The sequence below is a fragment of the Bombus terrestris genome, chromosome 6 (genome assembly GCF_910591885.1).
Source record: "Bombus terrestris chromosome 6, iyBomTerr1.2, whole genome shotgun sequence".
Lineage (NCBI taxonomy): Eukaryota > Metazoa > Arthropoda > Insecta > Hymenoptera > Apidae > Bombus > Bombus terrestris.
In genome coordinates, this window is record NC_063274.1 from 9,556,278 (window position 1) to 9,580,419 (window position 24,142).

Genomic DNA, 24,142 nt, shown 5'->3' on the forward strand with positions numbered 1-24,142 from the left:
TCATTAGCAACTGGTTAAGTATGTATTCTAAGGATGTCACAGGCATCTGGTGACAAAAGTAACACTCTAACAAGATAAATAAAAAATCTTTCAAAAAAATATCTTATATTACTGTCTTTACATCTATCAACAATTTTACCTGTGCCATACTAATTAATATATTAATACAAAAATTCTAATTCTGTTACTGCATTACACAACTGAATTAATTCTCTCATTACATTACACAAACAGCCATCGGCTAATAATCAAAGCTCTGCAAAGTCGTGTCGTATATTCTAGTTACTTGGAATTCTGACGCGCGCGCCAGAGATAGAACTCTGATATACTGATGGGTTCTCAGTTCCAGTATAATTAAATCCACGCGTCAGATTGCGATGACTCTCATTGCGGATCAATCCTACTCACGAATATTTTACGTCTATTTGGATGGTCAGATAAGCGCCGTTGTAACTCGCGAACAGCTAACCTATAAACCTATCGAGCGTTGTTGGACCCATTCGCAGATTTGACCAATAACCTTCCGAAGAAAACACGATTCCATCGCATGTGGAATTTGCACATTGTTCGAACGCGCAACTGATATTGTCATTGCTTCATCCCACATAGCGTTTCGCATCGATGTTCGAAGCGTAGGGGGATATTGAATTTATTAGTTTATGAACTTAAAATACAATTTCGCGAGGTTGAAGGGATAGTGAAGTTTGCTTGGGACAATTTGAGTTAAATACGGAGAAAGGAATTTTTCTTTGAACTTTTTCGTCTTTGTAGAATATTTAGAGATATAGTAATTTGTATACGTGAAGAGTAGCGTAAGGATTGAGACGAGATTGGATTAATAAAGTACTAGAAAATTGTTATTTATACTCCTGTTAAGTCTAAGTTCATTATCAAAACATGGATACCTGGATAGTAAACATCATTCTATCATACTGGAGATGCTAACGGGAAGAAAACTTATATCAAATTCCTAGCAATATCAAAGAAGTGATTAAAAATGTTAAAGCATGTTGGAACGTCTTTAAATTCATCTTGAAATATGTTAAATTGTTTAATTTAATCTGACATGTATATAGCTTAATGTCAGTGAAACTAATGGCGCAGCCTTAAAAATCAAATTAAAAAAAAAATTTATTTTGAAATATCTTTTGTAAATTGCAAATGATAAAGTGTTTATTTATGTGGTGATATGTTTATAGATATGGATGTTTTGTACGTCGAAAATTAGTTCGTCGAAACGTAGTTACGAGTTTTATGATGCACGTTATAACATTGCGCAAAACGATAAAATACGATGGCTGCTTTCGATCTCCCTTCAATTCCATCATTTCTCATTGCTTTTAATTACAAATTTCTGAATTAATTAATTAATGCAGGATTTCCATTGTATCGTACTTCGTGGCTGCTCGTTACTAGTAAAATGATACAGAATGCTCAGACTAGACATGAAAAAGAGAATAAACGATCACACTAATAAAACGCGTAAAAGGAAAATATTTCCTATTTGCATGTCACTGCTTGTTCACTGCATAGTTGATCGAGACCGCGCTTTGAATAAGAATTTATGGCGCATTTAAAAATCAGCCATAAAATATCGTACCGGTACACAATAATCTACTAAAGCTATTTATTATTAATCGGAATTCTGTAACAACAGCTTTTTCCGTATTTACAAATTAATAAATCAATAATTGAAAGATAGTGATGAAACAACGAAAAATAATGAATACATATAGCAGTTTAAATAATTCAACGACAGAAATCAATGGTCGAAATTAATAATCGAAAAGTACAAACAATTCGATTCGAAGTGAAGATAAAACATGTAACATAATAAAACAGAAGTTATTTTATATTATACAAAAAATATACATTAGATATGTTATAATGTGCCATACAAATTAAATATAATAGCTTCAATATTGCACAATTTTATTACTCGCAGTACATTTAGTATCCAATTAAAATTCAACATTTATATAAAATTCTAGTATCTGTATCAAAAATTATAACGAGGTTTCGACGCATCATAAAAATGAAGTACAATTAATTCGATATAAAAATTAATAAAAAAAAGGAATATAGGGATACATCTTGGAATCTTTCAGGATGTTGTACGACCCTTTAATCGTCGATTACCATTTACATTTGCATCGGTTCGAGTCCCTTTCCTCGTTTTTCCGTTTGTCTGCTCCAGAAAATGTATCGCTATTTTCAATTGGATTACGTACACAACCGTACGCTAGGGAGAGAACTGGTTCCGATCAGGCGGATAAACACTGCATCCATATCTATCGGAAGTATCGACGAATGCACTCGGAGAGGAGGCCCTTCGTGCTCGTGTATTGCGAAGAAGGGTAAGGATCAAGTGCCATTTCCTCAAGATTTAGACTAACAGCGGGCCAAGCGAGTGTCGCTTTCCCTTTTCGAACAGAACGAACAATGTGTACACTTGAACCTCGTAAACAGAGAGGAGGAAAAGGATCGTGAGAATTTTCTTCTACATTGCCGGTTCAATTTATCGCGTTTAAAGCTACTAGTGCGTTAACAGTTCGTTCAACGGCGGCCAGTAATTCTCGTGAATTGAGTAATTCCAAGGGCCGCACGGTATTCGACGTTTTCCACGTTTCGCTTGAGAGAAAATCTCGTACAAAAGCCCTCAACTGCCAGTGGCGTGTAGTGTAGCTCGCGACAAACGTTTGCGATAGCGGTCAAATAAAACGGAATTAAAAGGAGTTATTTGAAAATTAAACTTTTACACGTTATATTTCGAATAATTAAATGTTTTCTATTGGCATCGCTGTGTTGGAAATAAGTTGCGTGTGATAGTATAAAAGCCTTTTACAGGTTATATTTGGCATTTGATAAGAATTGCATAAAAGATTCGATTTATATGTTCGATTCAGACCTTATAAGTCTCTAATGTGGATTACACATGCAACATTGAAAGTTACTGAATTTTATGTGGAGCGTTAAATGTTGTTAGTTACTCTATAAAATATCAACAATTTTGGTAACAATTTCACAATTTTACATCGAATGAGATAATCATTTAACTTATAATTATTTATAATTTTGATGCGTTGCCCAGATAGAGTTTTGTTATCCAGTAGGATAGGTATAAATCCCGTATACGCATGATAGCGAGAGTGAAATAGTGAAAAGAGAAACAGAGAGAGCAAAAGCGTGACTATGTCCCTTACCGATGGATCACATATCAGACCGCAAAATCAACTGACGCGTTCCGCCGTGACGCGTCCAGCTAGAGTGCAAATCCTATTTTCGCTTCGCGGCAGCGTATTCAAGCGATAGAAAATGGCTGCTGAAAGCTCGACAAATACAGGAAGTTAAAGACCGAATCGAGCTACCGATTGCCGGAAATTAAGTGCCAATGGATCACGAAACTCGGCCGTACGATTTTACGAGCAACAAAAACTCTTGGCAAATCGAATTAGGTTACCCTAAGTTTCGCTTAATGCGCGCGATTTTTTATTTTTTCATCTTCTTCCCTTTCTCTCTCTTTCCCCTCTCCTCCTGTCCTTCATCTTTCTTTCTTGATTCGTTTGATCGTTTTCCCAGCCTTTCATCGAACTTCCTATATTTCCCATCGATTTTCTTCAGGCCACGCGACAGAAGCTCGAGAGTCGAAATTCGATTAACATTCGAGGTCGCAAATGGCTGGCGAAAAAGCGATAATTCGGTTATTACCGGGAACCGGAATTTTCAACGTAGAATGAGCGTGATAATGAAAAACAAATGGAAATTTAGGTCGTCCCTGGATCCTGAACGCTTTTAAAGATATTGGAACGATATTTCACGTAGAGATGTCGATCGTGGCTGTCCACGGGGAACCAAATGAATTTAAAAACGACACGATCCCAAAGTAAGTTATCACGTTGCCGAAAAAATATGAATGTCCTCGATGCATGTTATGTTTGAGATACACGGAAAGCGGATGGGTTCTAAGTTTGTATAGGGATTTCTTAGTCGTCAGACGATTGTCTCGCAGGTTGCTTATACATGACGTGGCTGAAAGAAATTTAAGGCGAAGCGTAAATCCAGTCAGACGTCAAATGTCAGAGGATTTCACATATCGACGTTTCTTCAAACAGGGACGTATATATATAGAGTCTTGAGATTAGGACATTTATGTTCCAAAACGAGAACAATGGAAAAAGAATTCGGTTTAAAATTGAACTAAAATTTGAATGTTGAAAATCCTCTTTTTGGCTGTATATAATAAATGAGGCTGGAAACATGCATATATTTCATATTTAATGCTATTTGCGATTCGTTCTACATCCTTATCGGCAACGATACACCAGTAGAGATAAATTTTTTACAAGATATACGATGCATAACAAACCGGAAGTCTTTAACGAGATAATTTGTAAGGAAATCGGGAGAGCCAGGAAGAAAGCTCCACGTCGCAAAAAGAGACCAAAAAGCTTTCCAAGAAGACTTGTTAGGAACAGTTGATCAAGTTTATAATGAGTCTAACTCGACGTACTTGGGTGTATAATTTATGTAGAAGTAATATTTGATATGAACAAATTTAGAAAAATTTTAAACTATAATCAACTTGATTATTATTAATTACCTGCTATTCTGAGGTTGAAGTATGTTAACTTTCTTGCAAAGTTCTTGGATATTTAAGTAAAAAATTACAAAAAATTATGAAGATCACCCTAATTTAAAGTTAATGAAACATCGTTATCTTACGTTGCGTGTTACATGGGAACGAAACGTTTGATATCCCTAAAGGACTAGTTAAATATTACAATTATTCCATGTACGTATAACATCTATTTAAAGCGATGCTTTCACAAGCGTTGCAAGTACATCGTGCAAATATCGCGCAACGTCGACAATAAACCGCGCAAGAAACCGTTGCGCTGCAACTTTTTGGTAGCTAACCAAGAGTACACGTATCTGTTATCGCACCGTATATCGAGTAATCCTTGTTCACTCGGAATTTTTGCTATTTCACATCTCCAAGCACACGAAAGGAAAAGAGAGACCTCGCGAACCGCACTCGGACTCGAGCAGGACGAAACGCGAAGGAACGAGGATCGCCGGGGTTAGGAGAAGAAAGTAACGTTAGAAAAGTTGGAAGGGAGAAGCTCGACCAGATAAGCTAGGGAATGGAAGAGGGATGAGTGGCTGGAGTAGGATAGAAAAAGTGTGCATTTAACGCTCGCGAAAGAAGAAACGGAGGGAGCTTGGCCGATAATCCTCTCGTTTATATTACTTTAACGGCGCACGGAGTTCCTCTTGGTTTCGTGCCGTTGCTCTTCCTCCTTTTCTTTCCTTCCTATCTTGTTCTTCGTTCTAGCTCGCCTGATGGCGACGCAGCTTCGAAATGACAATAGTCTCCGGTTCTTTCATATTCCGTGGACCGGCAAGACGAAACGAACCGCGGGATACTGGGATTGGTGCTAATTAAATTTCTGCCATGGAACGCTGGTTTGCCGTTTTCTTTCAACCAAGCAAAAAGAGCTGGCTACTTGAAACGCAAAGCGCCATCTTGGAGAAATCACTAAGCGCTATGTGTGGTACCTGGTAGTTCACCGATGGCCATTCACTTTTTTTTGCACTAGTGAAAGAATTCTTAGTGTAGCTGAAGATAAGTTGAAGTGACATGGGCGGGACGTGTTTATTAATAATAAGTTGTTTCATGTTTGCGGTGTGTGAGTGTTAGAAGATTCCTTCTGGCGGTCTTGTTATTTATTCCGAGGATGTGAATTTCATTGTTTGGGAAAATTATTCGAGATTTTTTATTGAAGAGTTTTGAGAACTTGGAAATGATCTGACTAGAATTTCTTATAGGTATGTACAGAACAATCTTTGACTTTCCATCAGTGAGCTCCAATATATGTATATATCGGCGTTTACATTTTTTCCTATAGATATAAAGATTGATTGTCATTGATATTGTTTAGAAATAATTAGTTGATCTTCAGGTAGTAATATTATTCTCTATTTGAGTAATATTTATAGCAAGTATCTTCGAAGCAATACGTTAAACGAAAGGTAGTCCAGGGGAAACGAAACAGTCTTACTCAGAACCGAAACGATGTATCGATTCCTTCTTCGCCGATCGCTCTCGACGTGAGATTAATTTTCATGCAACATGTTACGAACGTTCAATGCTTTTAAGATTTACAATGCCAGCTTCAGTTCATAAATTCCGTGCTCGCCGCCTCGAAAAGAGTGTTTCTTATTTTTCTCTTCCGCTTCTCTTCCTCGACGTCGGACGTTCGTGTTTTCATTTTCCTGGATTATCGAGAACTGATCGGATAAGGAAGTTATGAAGGGCGCAGGTGTTCGAGATTAGGAAGCTTCTCACTCTCTTTCACTCTTTTTTTCCGTGATACCTTCATAACGTTCGAGAAGAATTCTCGCTTGCATCCGAAAAGAAAAAGAAAACAAAACGAAACCTTCACTGAAAAATCCAGCGATTATGTTTCGTAATTCATAATATGATGTAGTAATCTCTCTTATCGGTAGTAGTAACGATAGTATGATCGTATATTAATATATATTTTTTTTAATTAGAATGCAAAATTAAATTACAAGGCAAATTATCTTGCTTGTCTCAAATATCCTTCTGATTCGAATAATCTTGTCTTACCTCATTTTTACAGATCAATGATAGTAAAAGGGCCATGTTAGCGTAAATATATTTCGCCTAGTTTCTTTTTCAGATTCGTGTTCGCGATGATCACGATTTGACCGCAATGAATGAAAATTCCGCGACGAAAGCACGAGTCTGTCGTTGTCGACAGTCGCGTTTCCATCGATCGACCGCGGGTAGTTTAAAATCACGCCCGTTCTCACCGAAGATTGCCGTTAACTGGCTTAATTAACTCGCCTTAATAAACTTACAAGTCGGTGTTTATACGTTAACGCGCCGTGGAAAGGATTATTATTGCGCTGGACGGAATACCGGCTTGAATCGAGTGAAAAGGAATTGGATAAATAACTCGTAGGGTTTGCGAAATTGATCGAGTAACAGAAATTACTTTCGGAAGGATCGCTATTAAAATGTTTAAAGTCGTTAAATATTCGATACTTCATGAATATAAAGTCTAAAAATTGCTTTTAGTTTCATGGAAATTGTAATACTTTAAACACTACATTTTCCTCGAGATGATCCGATAGATAAAAAAGTAAATTGAATACAGAACAGCGAAATAAAATTTGTGATGAAAATTATTAACAGAGGTCTATATGTCATATTTTATCGTAGAACTTGTATCAAGTAAGGACGACAGTAACGAAACGAATTAATTCTACGTTATATAATTTTGCAATAGCACGGGAAACAGACTTCTTTCCTCTGAAGTTTTTAATTATACTAAACTCTTCGAAGCTTAAATCATAGAAAGCTACATGAAGATATATTCCGTAACGAGAATAACAATCTTGATTACAACAGAATATTACGTGGGATTCAAAACGTACTCGGCAATCGTGGAACCGTACAAAGCAAGAAATGCACATTTTCTTAAAATACTGAAAAGAGGCAAAAAGAAGAGACCCAAAAAGGTATAATTCAATTTGTTACTTCTGGTACACAAGTATCCGCAGGAGGGTTATGTAAATTCTATTTGTTCCCGCAGAAGCGTCGTAGAAAGAGTGCATTACATTTCATTTATCCCCGTTTAAATTACCGTACGCGAAAGGTATCCCGAGGCGTATTCTCGTTCCCGGAGCGTCGAGCTGGAAGCAATTTTGGAAGTTCTAAAAGGACCGGCAAGAATTTTCTCGTTCGCGTCTCGAAAAGGGGTTCTGGCAACGGTATGCCCGGCGTTATCCTTCGGGGAATTCGAAATGCTTCCACCTTTTCTCTCGATCCTTCGAAAACCGAGGATCGGTACACCGCGAAATGGCAGTGTTTCTTTGTGCTCGCGAGAAAAGAGAGGCCAAGCCGTTACGTTGTTCCTTCCGCCTAATTCATTCCGTTAAAGCGTGCGCGCGGACAAGAAAAGGGCGAAGAAAGTCATGAACACGGTCGTATAACGCGTGGAAAATAAGGAGCACGTGCGAATATGAAAGCGCGTCGGAGTAAAAAAGAGCGAATAAAACTCGGTCGTACTAGCATAACAGAGAAAACGGCACGAAGTGTTCTCGAAGAGGAGCCTTCTACTGCATTCTTTTTAAGTTTTTCTTTCTTTTTTACTTTCTTCTTTTAAAAACTCTAACGTGTTCTGGTAGTAGCCAGCGTTCCAGCGGGAGGTGCTTCGTGAAATTAAATCGGCTAGATCATCGAGTCGCAAATGCTTATTATCGTGCACTCGACCGTCCAGGAAACCAAAACGTCCTCGCGGCATTTAATTGTCCAATTCCGTTGTCGAACCAATGGAATTCCCAATTAAGGAATTCCGCGACGAGGGTAACTACATAAAGTCGCGGTTTAGGATAGTGCGTTCTACTTGTAGAGTGGAATGGTATATCTCGTTAACGAGTGAGTTTTAGTGTTCCTTGGGTTTTTCGGTTTTGCAATGTGCAATTAGGCAAGTGTTATTTCTTCGAATTTCTGTGAGCTGCTTGAAAGATAAATCTAGAGGATATTTTTTGTTTTTATTTTTTTAATTATTAAGGTAGAGGTTCTTGTGTGTTTTAAATTTCTGAACGTAATTGATTTGAGATCAACATTTCGTTTACTATGAAAATTATTATACTTTAAAGGTGAGATAGTAATACAATCTATTATTATAGTAGTAATTATAATAGTACAGTCTATTCTTGCCAAGAACTCGTATCAAGTAATCATACACAACATAGTTTTACTCTATGTTGAATATAACTATTTTTATTTTAAGAAGGCGTGATGATTTATTAATATCACTTCACATGCTTCTCACTTAGATAAAGGACCATAAATACGTCGATAGAGTTTGGAAAGCTACGGTAGAATTAAAATGAGTGGCTTCTATACATATGTAACTACAAGCAAATCCTTGTGTATAGTACAAACTTTCCCGTAAATTGACAAACACAAAACTTCCATAAAATTGATGAAAAGCAAATATTTCGAATGTTATAGTGTACAAATCGTCAAATTCGCAAGTGAAGTGATTTCAAGCGACAAACTTCGTGCAGTTTCTAAATTCAGGGCCAGTATTTTTCTAAGAGTAGAATCCGTTGAACTCAAAATGTTCTTTGCTTAAAAATTAATACAGGATTGTAACCTCTGTTCTTCCCTCTGGAAATATCTCGGGTGCCAAACGTTGGTAAAATACTGAAAATTTCAATGAAAATTGTCAAAATTGAATTTTCTCAATGTTTGATGCTCCCCTGTATAAATCTTAGATACACACAATGCTAGAAATCCTGGTTCACGACTTCAAGTCGTCTCAAATAGCGTCTGCCATTGTCGCCCCTTTGCGATATATCAATTGCTTGCAGACTTTTATATCTATTCTGTTCATAATTTCAAGAATCACTTATCCTTTATATAGATCACTTCCTAAATCTGTTGAAATAAGATAAATATATCTTTTTGAAAAGTTCAGAACTTACTTTATTATCACTTTTGTTGGAAACAGCAGTTACTAGATTCCTATTTAGAAAACCTTATCGTCGATATAACACCTTATCGTCCATAATATTTGGTATTATGTTTAATTTTGAGAAGTTTGTATCGCCATAAATTATCGAAAATTTAGCTCTAAACTTTTACCATTATTTTTGTAAATTTTCCATCTCGTCAGAAAAAACGGAAAGAGCAGAGGCGAAACACTGATAATGTAAGAACAGATAAAAGCAACCCCTAATTATCGAACGAAAGCATAGTCGAAATTACGTTAATCGAAATGAATTCCGATTCATAAATAAATCTAAGCGTCTTTAATTTTTCCTTTCGATTAAAAGAACAGTCACGTAAAAATAGTAATATCATTTTTGTGTTAGTGTTTTAAAAGTCAAACTTTGGCGATCAAACGTCAAAAACAACAGTAGAATCGTACTTGCACCATACGTTTTGATGCGTCAACAAGCTTCATCGAGCGCATGCAATTCGGAATATAAATCTCTAACATTCAGCAAAGCCAATTACACAACAGAGTGCGTTCGATCGTTGTAGCATTTTCTTGTGTGTGACTGTTCGCATAGGAAAATCCAGTGAAATCGATAAGCGGCTCGGAACGATGCGCGAAAGCTGACGCATACACGCAGTTATCGCGATGAATGTTAAAGTGGCTAGTTTTTAATAATTCTCAGCGCGAGCTGGCTGCGTTGGAGGAACGAAATGATATCGCGTGAGCCTATATACGTTGCACGTCAAAGAGATGATGATGTGCAAACATTTTAGGGGAAATTTAGTATTATCCTCGCGAGTTCGTAACTTATGTTTCGCATATTAAATCGTGCAAACTAGGTCGTTCTACGACCAGTTCCTCGGCTTTGGTAAATTGTTGATCACTTGCGAAAATATTTTCTTTCTTTTTGGTTTAACCGGGTAGTCGAGATAGCAAAACTAACATTTAACATACGACGTTTGTTATATAAGGTAAGAATATAAATGTCACGAATTTAAAATATTTCCATTCATTATTTCAATGAGATATCTCTATTTATACCTTCGAATACGGATGAATGTTTGAGAACTGATCTTTCTTTCCTGTCAGACTTTATGAATAATCTTCTTGGTCATTTATCAACGATATTATTGTTGACTTTTTCTAATTACGACTGTTATCTGACCCTCTTCATAATGTCATCCGAAGTCTGGTATAACGCCTCATTGGATTAACCCTTAGCAACGTCAACAAGTCACATGGTTCTTTATTACATCCTTGTCACAGTTAATTACATTTCGTAACGTACACGAAGCTCATAAAAGTTTCATACACGAGTTAGAATATCTCACAATTAGCTACCATAATTGTATTCCAAGAATACTTCACACAAGTACAAATACAGAGATCCAGGACTTTCCACTGTAACAAGGTTGCAAATGTGCAGCGACGAACGCGCGCGAAATACCTAACGAAGGAAGAGGAAGGAAAGTACGAATAGAACGAAGTCGGCGAATAAAAAGAAGAAAGAAAGAAGAAGGGAAAAAAGTTAGCAAAAGGAATAAGAAAAGGAAAGAGGAAACGAAATAGCCGGACTTTGCGCAGAGCATACCGACAGAACCGGTGAAAACTTGTCGTGTCTGATCCCTTCCGCTTTATACGGTGAAACCAGGTCAAGAAAATGCGGCGGAAAAATTCGTCTCTGCCTACGTAGACACAGACAGCTTTTCCTCCGTGGAAGGAGTGGAAACTGGGCCGGCCGCCTCGTTATCGAATACTCACGTTCTATTTTCTCTTTCCGCTGTCGGTGGCACGGGACACGGTCTCGGCGAGCGAGCTGGCATGGCGGAAGAGAAAAAGAAGAAATAGAGTACGGTGGTGGATGCCACGGCAGGAGAGACCTTCGGCTCGAAAAATATTCTTGGGTTCTCCTTTGAACACGCCGCGAGAAATTCAAGGAACGAAAGGACGCGCGCGGTGAAGGCAAAAGAGGGCGAAGACGGAAGGCGAAGGTGGCGAGAGGGTTGGTGACGCAAACCCGGGGTTCTCTCGGTGAACGGGGGTTGGAAAGCAGCGGAAACGGGGGAACAGAGAGGGAAGTCTAACAAGACGTTGCGATTTGAGATAAGCCGGGCGGTTTGCTTATGCCGTGGCTCTCTCTCGTCGAGGCCCTCGCCTAACCCAACAGCTTCATCACGCGCTTGATAAACGAGGCGGCCTGCCAGTGGCTTGAGGGAAATCTAGCCGCTCTTCCACTATATCCGACTCATCTGGAGAAACATCGCGCTCACGGCCGGTGGTCAGTAAAGTAACCCGGCTGTTCGCGTCTAAAACATCGGCAACAACGATGCACACCAACGCGATGCTTCACCTAACTTTATCGTCAACGTAGTTGTCCTTAGTAGAGTCCTTACCAGCAGATATAGTTTCCTTCGTTCATTCGGTTCTGAACGTTATACTTGATTCAACTTCTTTTCATTGAAGCGTGTGCATACGCGGTTGCATGAGGTTGTACGTCGGGATGCGCACTCGAACGAGTGAATGATGGATCGAACCGGGCCACTGTACATGGAACCAAGCGTGCGCGTTGCTGCAGCACCCAGCGCTGCTACCCTCGCAATGGCCATTCTATCGTTATCGCTGCTAAGATAACGATACAGCTTGAACTCGACGTTTCTTGGCCTACGTCAGCCAAGATAAAGCATGCTCACCTTATATTCCTCTTCCTTTGACTCATGCCATCCACCAACCACCCACGTCTGCTTCTTTCTGTCCGATCTATGCGCCGCGTAGCCTCGTCTCTTTAGCGTTAGCATTCTTTCGTCTTCCTCGTGACATCGAAAGTGGTTCGTCGAAAAACGAGAGCAATTGAACGACGGTATTGTTATGGCCACGAGAATGCTTTTCTTCCGTCTCGAGTGAAAATCCATATCGCGGCCTTCACGTACGCGGAACTATACACTATCAACCTTCCCACAACTCCTTCTTTGATCGGCTTATCGTAGCATCGCTCGCGTGGTTCTCGCAGTCTCCGAAGAAAGACAGGCGTCCATTTCGCATCTTATCATAGCTCCGGGGACGAGGCAGATTCTTTCTACCTCTTTCGCCAGAGGCCTACCTATTTTCGTAACCCTTTCTTGCCGCGATCGAATCGACATCCCTGCGACGCATCACCTTCGCAGTAGCTTCTCAGTTTCGGTGAAGTGGTAATCGAGAAACCTCTTCAAAAGCGTAAAAGTTTAGATCAACGGTGAAAAATGAGATAGAACTTGTCGTCTAAGAGATCTGCCACGATACCGGTTAATTCCTTAGTTAGAAAGCTATAAAAGGGATTATGAATGCTCCATTTGTTGATGTCTGTGTTCTTCTGTTGGGATTTTATTAAATCGTAATGTGTTTTTTTCAGGTATAGGTGAGAAATAAGAAAGGCGGAGAAAGTGGAGGGCAATTTTGTGCGTCTGCTCGAAGAAAATGGTAAGTACTGTATTTTAAAAGTGATTGCAAGGTGTTTTAGTAGAACTTTAGGATAAGTCACAATTTTTCTTGTTTAAATATAATTATGTGAAATTTAAAGATAATTATGTTTAGAATTGAAATATAATCATACTTTGACATACAATAATCTTAATTTTTCTACACATCTGCCCTTATACACACTTAATTTTTCTACATCTACACGTCTTTGCCATAATGTATTATGGCAAATTAACATTTTCAAGACATTCGTTTTTCTATAAAAAAGTGACATCTTACGCACGTCGGAAAATTGTAATATTCTTCGCGTCCTAAAATTAAAAAATTTTCAAATATTCAAATATCCAAATTTTTAAATATTCATACCTTCGACTTTTTAAACTTTTTCCAAATTTTTAAATACTCAAATATTCAAACTTTCAAATTCGTATTTTCAAAATCTCATTCACTGGCATTGATTTCATCTGTGCCTCAGAAGCTAACTAAAGGATACCATTTCGATCAATTGTATTTCTAATCTGTATTTGTATCACTTGTGTTTAAAAATATTCTTCTCTATTAATAACAAATTATTCTACTTTCTAATAACTAACTCAAAGAATCCAATTTTATATCCGTCATTGGCTTCTAACCTTGAAATAACGAACTTCATCATGCTTGACCATAATACTTAGTGCGTCGAGTGATCATCTACGTGTTCGAAGCTATTTTTCTGCGCTCGTAAAGACCGATAATAAGCCACACTCTCATCGACGTGGAACGTTTTAATGAAACTATTATGGCGTTTCACCGGTCACCGATCGTCGGTTCACCGGCGATAAAATAGTTGGCCGTGACGTGTGATCACCGGCCTACACTGGGACCGAAATTCGTCGCTTCCAATAATCGCCTCATTAATCCGTCCCACCGTAACAAATTCGTCTCCGGGTTGCCGTTTCATTTCGCAGCAACCATCACGCTGTTAGAAACGCATCATTCGCGGTCGTGTTTATATCCACTTTTATGCATAAATTTCCCTTTTGCGTCGTTGAACTCAACCGTGTTCATATAGTTAACAGACTCGTTTTCAAACGTTGAAAATTAAAACTTTGTAACCCTTTAGGAAAGTTATACTTTTTTTATGTACAACGAAGCCTTTTAATCCAAGTTAAGGAATTCAACTGAAATTTTTACGCGTTGGAAATTAAAATTCATAGCCCTTTAGAAAAATTGTAACCTTACAAGTAGTGAGGCTTATTAACGGGGAATAGAGAATGCAATTAAAAAAGGTTTAGGATGTGAAGTAGTAGTATTGTTCAAGTAGACTCACATTAAGTTCTGAAGATTTTTAAAACAGGAAAAAGATTTATATGTATGCGTTTGGGTTAGGTAGGTAAGACGATATCGGAAATAACGAGGAATGGGGCTCTATTATAAATTTATAGATAATTTATTTACACAACTTTATTTTAAAAATTTATTTCAATACATTTTCTCTTTCATTGAGTATCTTTTCTGCAAAGAATATCGACAGATAAATACAGAAAACATGGCACGATAGTTCCTCGGTCATTATTTTCTTGAATCAGATAAGTGTTTAAAATTTTCGAAATAAGAGCTACTCGTCAGTTTTCCTATTAACAAATTGATCGTTGTTGCGATCATCGAAACGATTATTCTATCCACTACATGAAATTTAATAGCAGTTCCTATCGGCTAATGTAATTCAACAATTCCCAATAGGCTTTTTCTCATCAAATTATCTCAACAATTATATCTTACGTTGGAACTATTTCACATTTTATCGCGTCAGTTTTTAAATTCTTGTGCGTCAAAGTGAATTATTAAACTGCCTGGAAACCGTGACAGATGAAAAATATCCTAAAACGTTAAAAAAGTCATATTTCAACGTATAATATGTGTCCAAAACGTGACGCGTGTTTCTTATATTCGACTATATGTATTCCAATATCGTAAGATGATAATATAAAATTTTTATTTCAATTTTATCACATTTCCATTTTTCACTCCCACTTTATCGAACCTTAAACATGCAACACTGGCGTGTATTTCTCGCATAGAATACACAGAGAGCGTGCACTGTGTCAGAAGAATATACAGTACTCGAGAAAATTACAACTTCAGTATAACAATTTTTTATGATTAATTTAAGTAGTATTTTATTTAATGGCCAATGCACTTTTACTACCTTTTAGTAACGTTTCAAAAGGAAAAAAGCGCAACATTTATCGACTAATTTATAAAATAAATTGAAAAGATTAATTTGCTAATATATAAGATTTACAGTTTTCATTTTTCTTTTTACTGAATTAATAAGAGCTACATTGCTTAGTTTTTCCTACCTAGATTTATTTTTTCGGACCACGTAAAATAATAAGGATTTTTAGTATTTGATATCTATAATATTATTAATATTACCATTATTATTATTATATTATTAAAACATATTTCTCATGTCTTAAGTGATTAGATGTACGAAACATTTAACGGGTTAAAGAGTTGATGAAATATTGAACGACTAGAGATAGAGGCGTGTTTTTTTTCTGGCGTCGATGGAAATTTCACGAGGCGTTTACGAAATAATCACAGTAAAACCGCATAAATATGAATGAGATTTATAAAGCTACACCGGCTAAACGGCGCGCGTCGTGTTTTCATTACGCGATCTCTCACGACGCGGGACATTCGCGATACTTTCTCGTTCGGTGTCCTTCGTCGTTCTGTTTCAACGAGAAAGTCGATACGCGTTTTTGGTGCCCGTTCCGTGACATTTTCATCGCGGTTCATTGTGTCGCTTGTTCATTGCGATCGATACTGAATTCTTTTTTTTTTTTTTTTTTAATTTACTTCACGCTCTCGTTTACTTTTTAATCGGCTTTGGCGAGAAACGCGGATAAGCTCGTTTGTTGAATTGCTAACTCCAAAATAATGAACGTTTATCATTTAACGAGGTGAATCAACGAGCTGGAAAGAGCCAGGTTTTCAATGAATGCCTAATTTCCCGTATAATTTCATTGAGGAAGAAATTTCGTGAAAAGATTTCCTATAATAGAAATTTGCGCGTTTTCCTGTAGGTTGATAATGAAGTAATTCGTAGAATTTATGGATTTAATAGCGCAAACAAATTTTATGATTTAAATAGTGTATTAAGTTTTCTGTCGTTTTTATAAATGATGTGAATTATCTTTATTCATAATTTAGAACAGATCTACAATTTAGCATATTTTCAGGTTTCCATTTGAACTTATTGTGGTGTTTATTGAGATTTTTCGACGTGAACTATGAAATATTTACTATGTATAGCACTATTGCTATACATAGTAGTTACATAGTAGTTATACACTTGTATAAAACTATTGCTTAATGCTCGAGTAAATAATTTCCTTTCATTCGACCAGTCGTTAACCCCTGCAGTTGAGATTTATTTTATTTATGAAATGGAAATTACGATCGATTATAATTTTTTGTCGAAATGAAAGGAACGACTGCTAATAAGTATTATAAGTAAATTGCTTTGTAGTAGTAGGTAGCAGCGTGATAAAGTTTAATGGCACAGTGATAAGCATAGTAATTTTCAGGTTGTGACTCTTTAAATACACAATTTAAATTCATAATATATGAGTTGATTTTATAAATAGATGACAAGTATTGCTTTTGATCATTAAATTATCACTAATTTATATATTTTAATACTATTCTCGCAACGTTATCGTATGAGTTGTGAATATAAATGTTAGATCAAATACGAATTACACAAGCACTACTCTCAATTTTATCCAATCATTTCCCAACGTCATAAGTATATTCCACTATATAGGGTGATCTAAAAATACGAAAGACAAATAAAATATAAAAACAAAGAATTATTACACTGTTCTTTCTTGTCTTTCATACGATAAGTTTTACAATATTAAAGTTAAAGGATCGTTTAAACTATTTCTCGATCCAAGTACCTTCATACTTTTTTTTGTAGATAATTACAAACAATGCATCGAATGACATATAAAAAAATGTATTGTTCAGTTTAAAAACAATGTGACATTGAAACTTTTTAAATCAAACTTCTTTTTAAATTCTTGATATTGCAATTTGCAGTAGTTCGAGAGTTGATCCACCTATACGCCAAACATTTTTTTGACCGACTATCGGAAGTGCCTGAAAAATCCTAAGGACTGATTTTTAGATCTTATATATACGATGATCTTATTACACATACATGTGCACATAAATGTGCACGGTGAAGAATAAAAATCAATGAGAACCTATAACAATAATTTACAATTACTAATCTATTATTCTAATTGTTACCAATATTAACTCTAACGGTAAATGTAGAAGAATTACAGTACAAAAGATAATTTTCCAACAGATATACTGACTAATCACAGTTGATTACAATTAAATGTTATTTTATCATGGATTGTGCATCGCTGGCCCAATTCTATGAGAATATTTCATAGCTCGAATCACGAGTATCGATGCGTTCATACCACTGTCCGCCCGATTACCAAAATACCACTGTAATAATATTGTATAGTATATATATATTAAATATATTCGGTATTTTCGCGTGTACGCTGACACGGGCATTTCATGTGGCACGGATATTCGCTCAGTTATGTTACGTACCGCGCGTGTCACCTCAAATTTGCGAGACGGCGCGTCTAGCACCCGACAGTCGAGAGAATTCGTTGGAAACGTATGTTCAACAGATACTCCAAGGAAAATTCCACGGGAAGGAAATCGTTTCATAACGTACATGCAGCTATGCGTGCTCTGTGATACAAATGCGACCGATCTTGCGGCTTACGATTCCAATAGTTGAATTAAACCGAACAACTGACATTTCCTATGGACAGTTTCGGTCCTCCCAACAGAGATTTTCGACTTGTGGACTGTATAATGAGTTGTAATTGCGATTATGCGATCCTTAAGATGTTGTTTATGTAAAAATAATTCGAAAGTGTAGAACAGAATTGATATTGAAAATACAGTAAGTACAGATGCATTTATACAATCCCAAATCCGCATCTTAGTTCATTTTGCTAAATCCTACGTCTACTTTCTACCTACTTGCGATGGAGCTCAACAAAGACGAGTATATACTAAATTCAATTTACCGACACACAACAGCTCTTAACGTGTTTTTATTTTTTGTCTTTTATGTATTTCTATTTTCGCTCCAATATTTGTCCATAAAATAAGCCAATCATTCACACACGCTACATCTATACTTCAACACTGAAAATAATAGAACCGCCAGAAAATCAATTTACGCGTGTCCCATTCAACACGGCGAAAACTTTCGAAACGTTCCAAACAATATTTGGGAATAAATCAAAGTTCGTGTCTCGAAATTTCCATATTCACTGAATACGGAGACAGAACCACATGGTATAGAGCAGATCTTTAATTTAGGAAGCAACGAGAGCGCGAGAACATGGCGACGCGACGCGGCGTGGCGTGGCATGGCGCGTGGAACCCGATAGGCGCCCTAATGGATCGTGATTTACACGATGGATCCGTGCACCGCGGTTTATCCATCTGCGCTTTCACGTATCAGCGGATTCCCTTCCTTCCGGTTCATGGGGACATGTTCGCAGCGCAGCTATCGCTTCCCGGCGGAAACGCGACCGATATCGACGACAGTCACGACCTTTTATTGGCCGATACTCTCCCCGTAAAATAAAACAAGCCGGTACGAGATAAAAAGCGACATCGACATCGTCGCAACGTCCGAACCTGTTAACGATAATTGCTTCCTCTTCGACGGATCGTAATTAGAAATGAGCGAAAACGAGTTCCGCCGATTGTGCAATTTAGTTGAAAGTACAATGGCTCAAAAAAGTAATCACATACTTGTAAGAATCTTGTCCGAATATATTATATACAACATTTGAAAATTTCATTAGCATCGTAATGAGACGCAACTGTCGCGATTATATTGGTTAAACTTAAAAACAATCTCGAAAAATACTCGTAGAAGCTACAAGATATTTAAATATTCGATTATCTATTAGCATTAATAAATCTCAATATTCAATGGAACCTATCGTATTTGATATCTATTACATATTTAAAATGGCTAATCATGCTGCATACCTTTTTTTTAAACTTCGTAACTTTTTGTAAACTTGTTGTAACTTCTATACAAAGGTGTACATCTTCAGATTAATTTAAAATTTGACCAATATAATTAATCGTGACAGTCATGCTTCACTACAACGTTACTGACAATTTCGAATATTTTCGTGGGTTACCGCAAGCGTGGTGATACACATGCGAGTTAGTCGCAGGGATTTCCCTTTGAAGCCTAGGGAGTTTCGGGATAAAACGAGACTCCCTTGCTGGGATCCTTGTTATTGGAAGGGGACCGACGATTTACGGGTAAAGTGTCAATCGTGAAGCGGATACCAGCACTACAGTTAATTCGCTTTGATTCTTACCCTCGTATACGTATCCCATCCTACTTTTTCCTGCACCCCTAGTCCTTTCGTACGATCAACCCTCACCGTCGCGAACTTCGTTCTTCCGAAAGGGCAATCGGTCGATTGCGTACCACTTTTTGACCCATTTAGAATTTTGTCGGGAATATCAGGACGTGCATGAAAGTTTCGGAAAGCCAGATGGAAACCAGATTTTTCGACTACTTGTGTGATTTTATTTGCGGTTTGTGGTATTATAACGGGGGAACCGAGAAGGGAGATTGGATGAGCTGTATGCGGGTCGATGGGTTTTAGGTTAGTGGTGTGATATTCGGATTATTCTAATCGTGTTAGAGTGGATAGAATAGTTGGTGAATGAAGTTGACAAATAAAAGTTTATGGTTGGATATAAAGTAGTTTAATACTGGCATCACGTACGGATCTCCGACATGGTAAGGAAATTAACTTGCGCATGTACTTTGGGAAGCGAGATTATCAATAGAGATTTCTAAGAATATTTATGTATTTTGAAAACACCGATACATAATGTAGTTTACATATAACATGCAAATTTAGTCTGCAAGAGTGTTGTAAGAAGTCCTTGATTCGAGGAAAAATACTACTACGTTTGATATCAAGGACGGTGTTAGTGGGGCATTTTCTAAAAATATATTGATTTAACAGATCAAAGATACCAATTTCATTATGTCTCGTATTCACGAAATATTTTGTATAGCCGCATACAATGTTAGCAATTATTCGAAAAACGAACATATAGAACGATCTCGTTTACTGAGAGAAGGCTGTTACCTTTTACAGCAAAATTCAAAGGCATAAAAGTCGTGTGAACCACACGTGAAAAATCGTTGGAGAAGAAGTTTTTACCTCGACGATGTGAAAGTCCGTACGGTAGAAAAATTTGAATATCGTCGACCCTGTACATAATTAAACGAAAACCACGCATGTACCCCCAGAGCGAACAGTAGTGGGCGAATTAGGAGCTTTGTCGTCCAGAAAGGTTCGCTTTTAATACCGACTAGCCAACTGCTCTCGATTGCCCTCGAGTAAAACACATTTTTTTGGCAATAAACTGCATAGTCAGAGCACGCGTATCATAAGTTAAAGCAAATGTAACAGCATTACACGAACCGTCTATATAACAGGCCGTTAAAATGCGCAGTATTCATTAAGCGAGGACTGACACACTTCTAAAAAAGACCAATTTGCAAAGGGTCGGTCGATTTTCCACACAAAAATACAGGCACGTGTGTTCGCTATTATATATATATTTATTCTATAGAATAACGGATAATGTATACGAATAAATGTCTACATTACAAAAATGTTTTCAATTATCGTCTTAAATAACTATTTAACTGCAATACCTGTGATTCTTTAGATTTAATGAATTTTTATACGAATTATTCCGTTCCGTTCGCTTAAAATAAATTTGGATCTTTTTCCCCCCTTGAATTTTCAGCCCACCTATCGACGTACGAATCACGTTTACCGTTTTACATTTTGACGTGTGTTTCCGAACGTGATTCACGCGTTTAACGATGCACTTAAACGCGATGGTTTTCGGTGGACGAAACAAGGGACATGAATAATCGGCCTTAAAACGACCGTCTTTTCCACGAACGATTGACGGTCTCGCGTCTAATTCACCGCGGTCGTTCGTGCCGGGGAAAATAGGTTGGATTTGAATAATAGTTCTCTTACATCCGTTTCACACTAGAGATCCCTGCACGGACATGCAAATTTTCAGTAACTGTTTTAGAATTTGTGCCGACGCGAGTGGCTCGTAAACTGCGAGCGTAGTCAACCGACATATATCGTACTACCCTATATAATATGTTAATGACACGTCATTAGATCTCGACCTCACACAAACCATCTTGTCGAATGGTTATCAGACTTTTATGGTGAAACAAGATTAGGTGTGGAAAACAGAAAGGGTAAAGGTATAACAGTGTTATTGGATAAATCGAATTACATGTGATTGTCGTGTCATTTACATAGCAGTAATTTGCGATATTCTTTTCTTTCGAGAATGTGCCGTCAAGTACTTGGATTTATTTAGTAATTTATTCGTCATTCTCTAAACTTTTGCGGTTTGACTTCTTGTACTATACTTTTTGTAACAACTTGAAAATTTGTGATAGTAAATATATACTTTTTCTTTAAACATAGTTTTAAGCTATTCAGTATAGCGTGTCGCACCATGAATTTATCAGTTTAGTATGTTTGCTAACAGCCAACTTGTCGATTGACTGATCTTATCTCCTTACAGACGAAAACGATTAATATCGACGTTTTACAGAGTACCAGCATAATATTAAATTTCATTTTTTAAATTCTTGCAAAATTCCTAGAAATCTAACACATTTCTGCTACATCGCTTACAAACAATCCAGAAACTTTCATATAACCCCAAACAAGCACGAAGCATCTGAAAAGCATTTCTACAACATCGTTTAAAAACAACTTAATCGTCATCGCGCTAAAAGGTTGGTACCCATCCGATCGTCATACATACTCAATTTGCTGATACAATGTCACCTAATGCAAGATCATCTGTCGTAAAAAGCATAATGCATGTCCTCAAAGACAAGTGGTAGTAGTAGCAGTGCCGCGTTCCCTAGCGTTTCGCACCGACAGGAATTAATTAAAAATATGCCCGTCATTAAAGCGGCCAGCCACGTTCTTCCGCCTCACGTGGCCGTGTCGCGTTCGACCCGGTTTCTCCCGGAAAAATACGTCGCGTATAATTTACAATTACGGAGGGAATGCAGCGGAAAGAAAGATAGAGATGCGAGGGGATTTTTGCCAGAGCGCAACGTGGCGAAAATGCGAGCACGGAATTGTAAAAATTTCACGGGCTCGCGCCGCTATTTCTCCGGGGCAACAACGTCTCCATTACGAATAAAAACCGGTGGCCTAGCCGGGCGACCACTACAATGGGGCGCTTTTATTGCCGCGATCCACAGTTCGGCAATCACGGTCGGGCAAACAGTATCGGTGTCGCGGGCCGAGGGATTCCCTTTTATATCCCGTGTGGATACGCGTGTTGCACGCGTGCACACCGCACGCTCGATCCCTTTCGCTGCGTTTAACTCATCGATCCGGCTGAAATACTTCAGGGCAACCAGTATGTAGGTCATCCGCTTAGAAAGCTTCCGTTTCGAACGTATCGCAAATTTGCTACTATTTCGAGAATTTTAAATTCGCATGCGTTTCCCACCGGTGCTTCGTGCGTCCATTTCGACATTTTTCGAATTTCTAGAGCCGTGTTGTATGTAATATTACTAATGAATAACGGAGAATGGTCAAATGGTTTTGATTCGATTATAAATTGGCTGATACTTTATGGTACGCAATTTTATCTTAAAGAAGATTTGAAGTAGTTTGTTTTATTTTTCTACAATATGATTTACGTGCTGAAATTCAATTTTTAAGGAAAAGTATACACATTCATAATTTATTGTATTTATAAAATACCGTGAAATAAGCTTCAAATATAATCAAACAACAACAAGAGGATTCAATGTGAAATATATACATAAACGATAGAAACATAATTAATACTAGTTGTATGAAGCATTATCTTGTCAGAAATTAAACCAAGAAATTAGAGATTAAATCAGTATATTTTAACATCCTTGCAATTGAATAACAAGCACAGTTCGCCGTACAATGAGCTCGATATTTCTCGTATAAAACGTTCTTCAAACACGTCTCCGAAGTTCTCCCGCGGCATACCTATCGCACAAGGCGTGAAATTCTTCACGAATCTAGCGGGTGCGGATTTTTACGAGTTCTCTTTTACCTCAGTCGGTTTGTCGATTCACCAACATACACGGAAGAAGTAAAGAGCGTCTCGAACGTCGAACATTTCCAACATGACCGCCACGGTTTGATTCTACGCGACGGGGATTACCTAGCAAACCGGGTGTACTTACACGAGATTCCTTGTCGTCTGGCGAATGAGACTCCACGTTGGAAACGACTCGACGCGACGCACCCTCGTTTACGCAATGGATTCGCGAGCACGGAATTCAGAATCGGAAAGCGATATTTATTATACGACCGAGCTGCTTTTATGACGATACTCGAACGAAATTATCGCGATACGTGCTTCCAGCCATCGTCGTGGATTTGATTCACGATTACTTCTCGACACGTAAGTCCTTATTGATAGATGAAACTTTTTTTTTAATTCGATTTTATCCGGACATCGTTATGGATTTGATATGGGAAATACGGCAGATTCAGCACAATAAAATAAAAGGGAACATTCGTATAAAAATGTGTTCGATATATGACCTTGTTTCTGAGTTACAGATCATTTCGTAATGCTAGACATTATCTTGACCAACGATTTCTTGGTAAATGGATAAATCATGTTGATCTTACTTTCTGATCCCATTCGATTAGTTATGCGGCATTTAAAATCTCTTATCTATGAAACGTCAGTTGACAGTATTGAAACTCATCGTCAACGAGACAACCAAAGCTGCCGACAAATTCGTATGAGATGGTCGAACAAGTTTGACGACCTATGATGCATTCACGCTTCTATTGAAAGTGGACCTAGGCACTACGAACAATTTCTCTAAAGGCAGATAAGCAACTATTGCAACACAAAATAATTTTTTATTCGAAAACAAAGTCATAATAGGGCATATGTCAATATAAATTTTTCATCTTATTTTAGTG

At 37.5% G+C, this 24,142-nt stretch overlaps 1 protein-coding gene across 3 annotated transcripts in view; it reads left to right on the forward strand.

The window, feature by feature from the left end:
* The window catches only part of LOC100647898, a 413,467-nt gene that overhangs the window by 199,427 nt on the left and 189,898 nt on the right, over positions 1-24,142 (forward strand). For all 3 annotated transcript variants that reach the window (XM_048406733.1, XM_048406735.1, XM_048406734.1), the window contains one exon: positions 12,931-12,998. The gene's annotated coding sequence lies outside the window, so the exon portion shown is untranslated. The remainder of the gene's footprint in view (positions 1-12,930; positions 12,999-24,142) is intronic.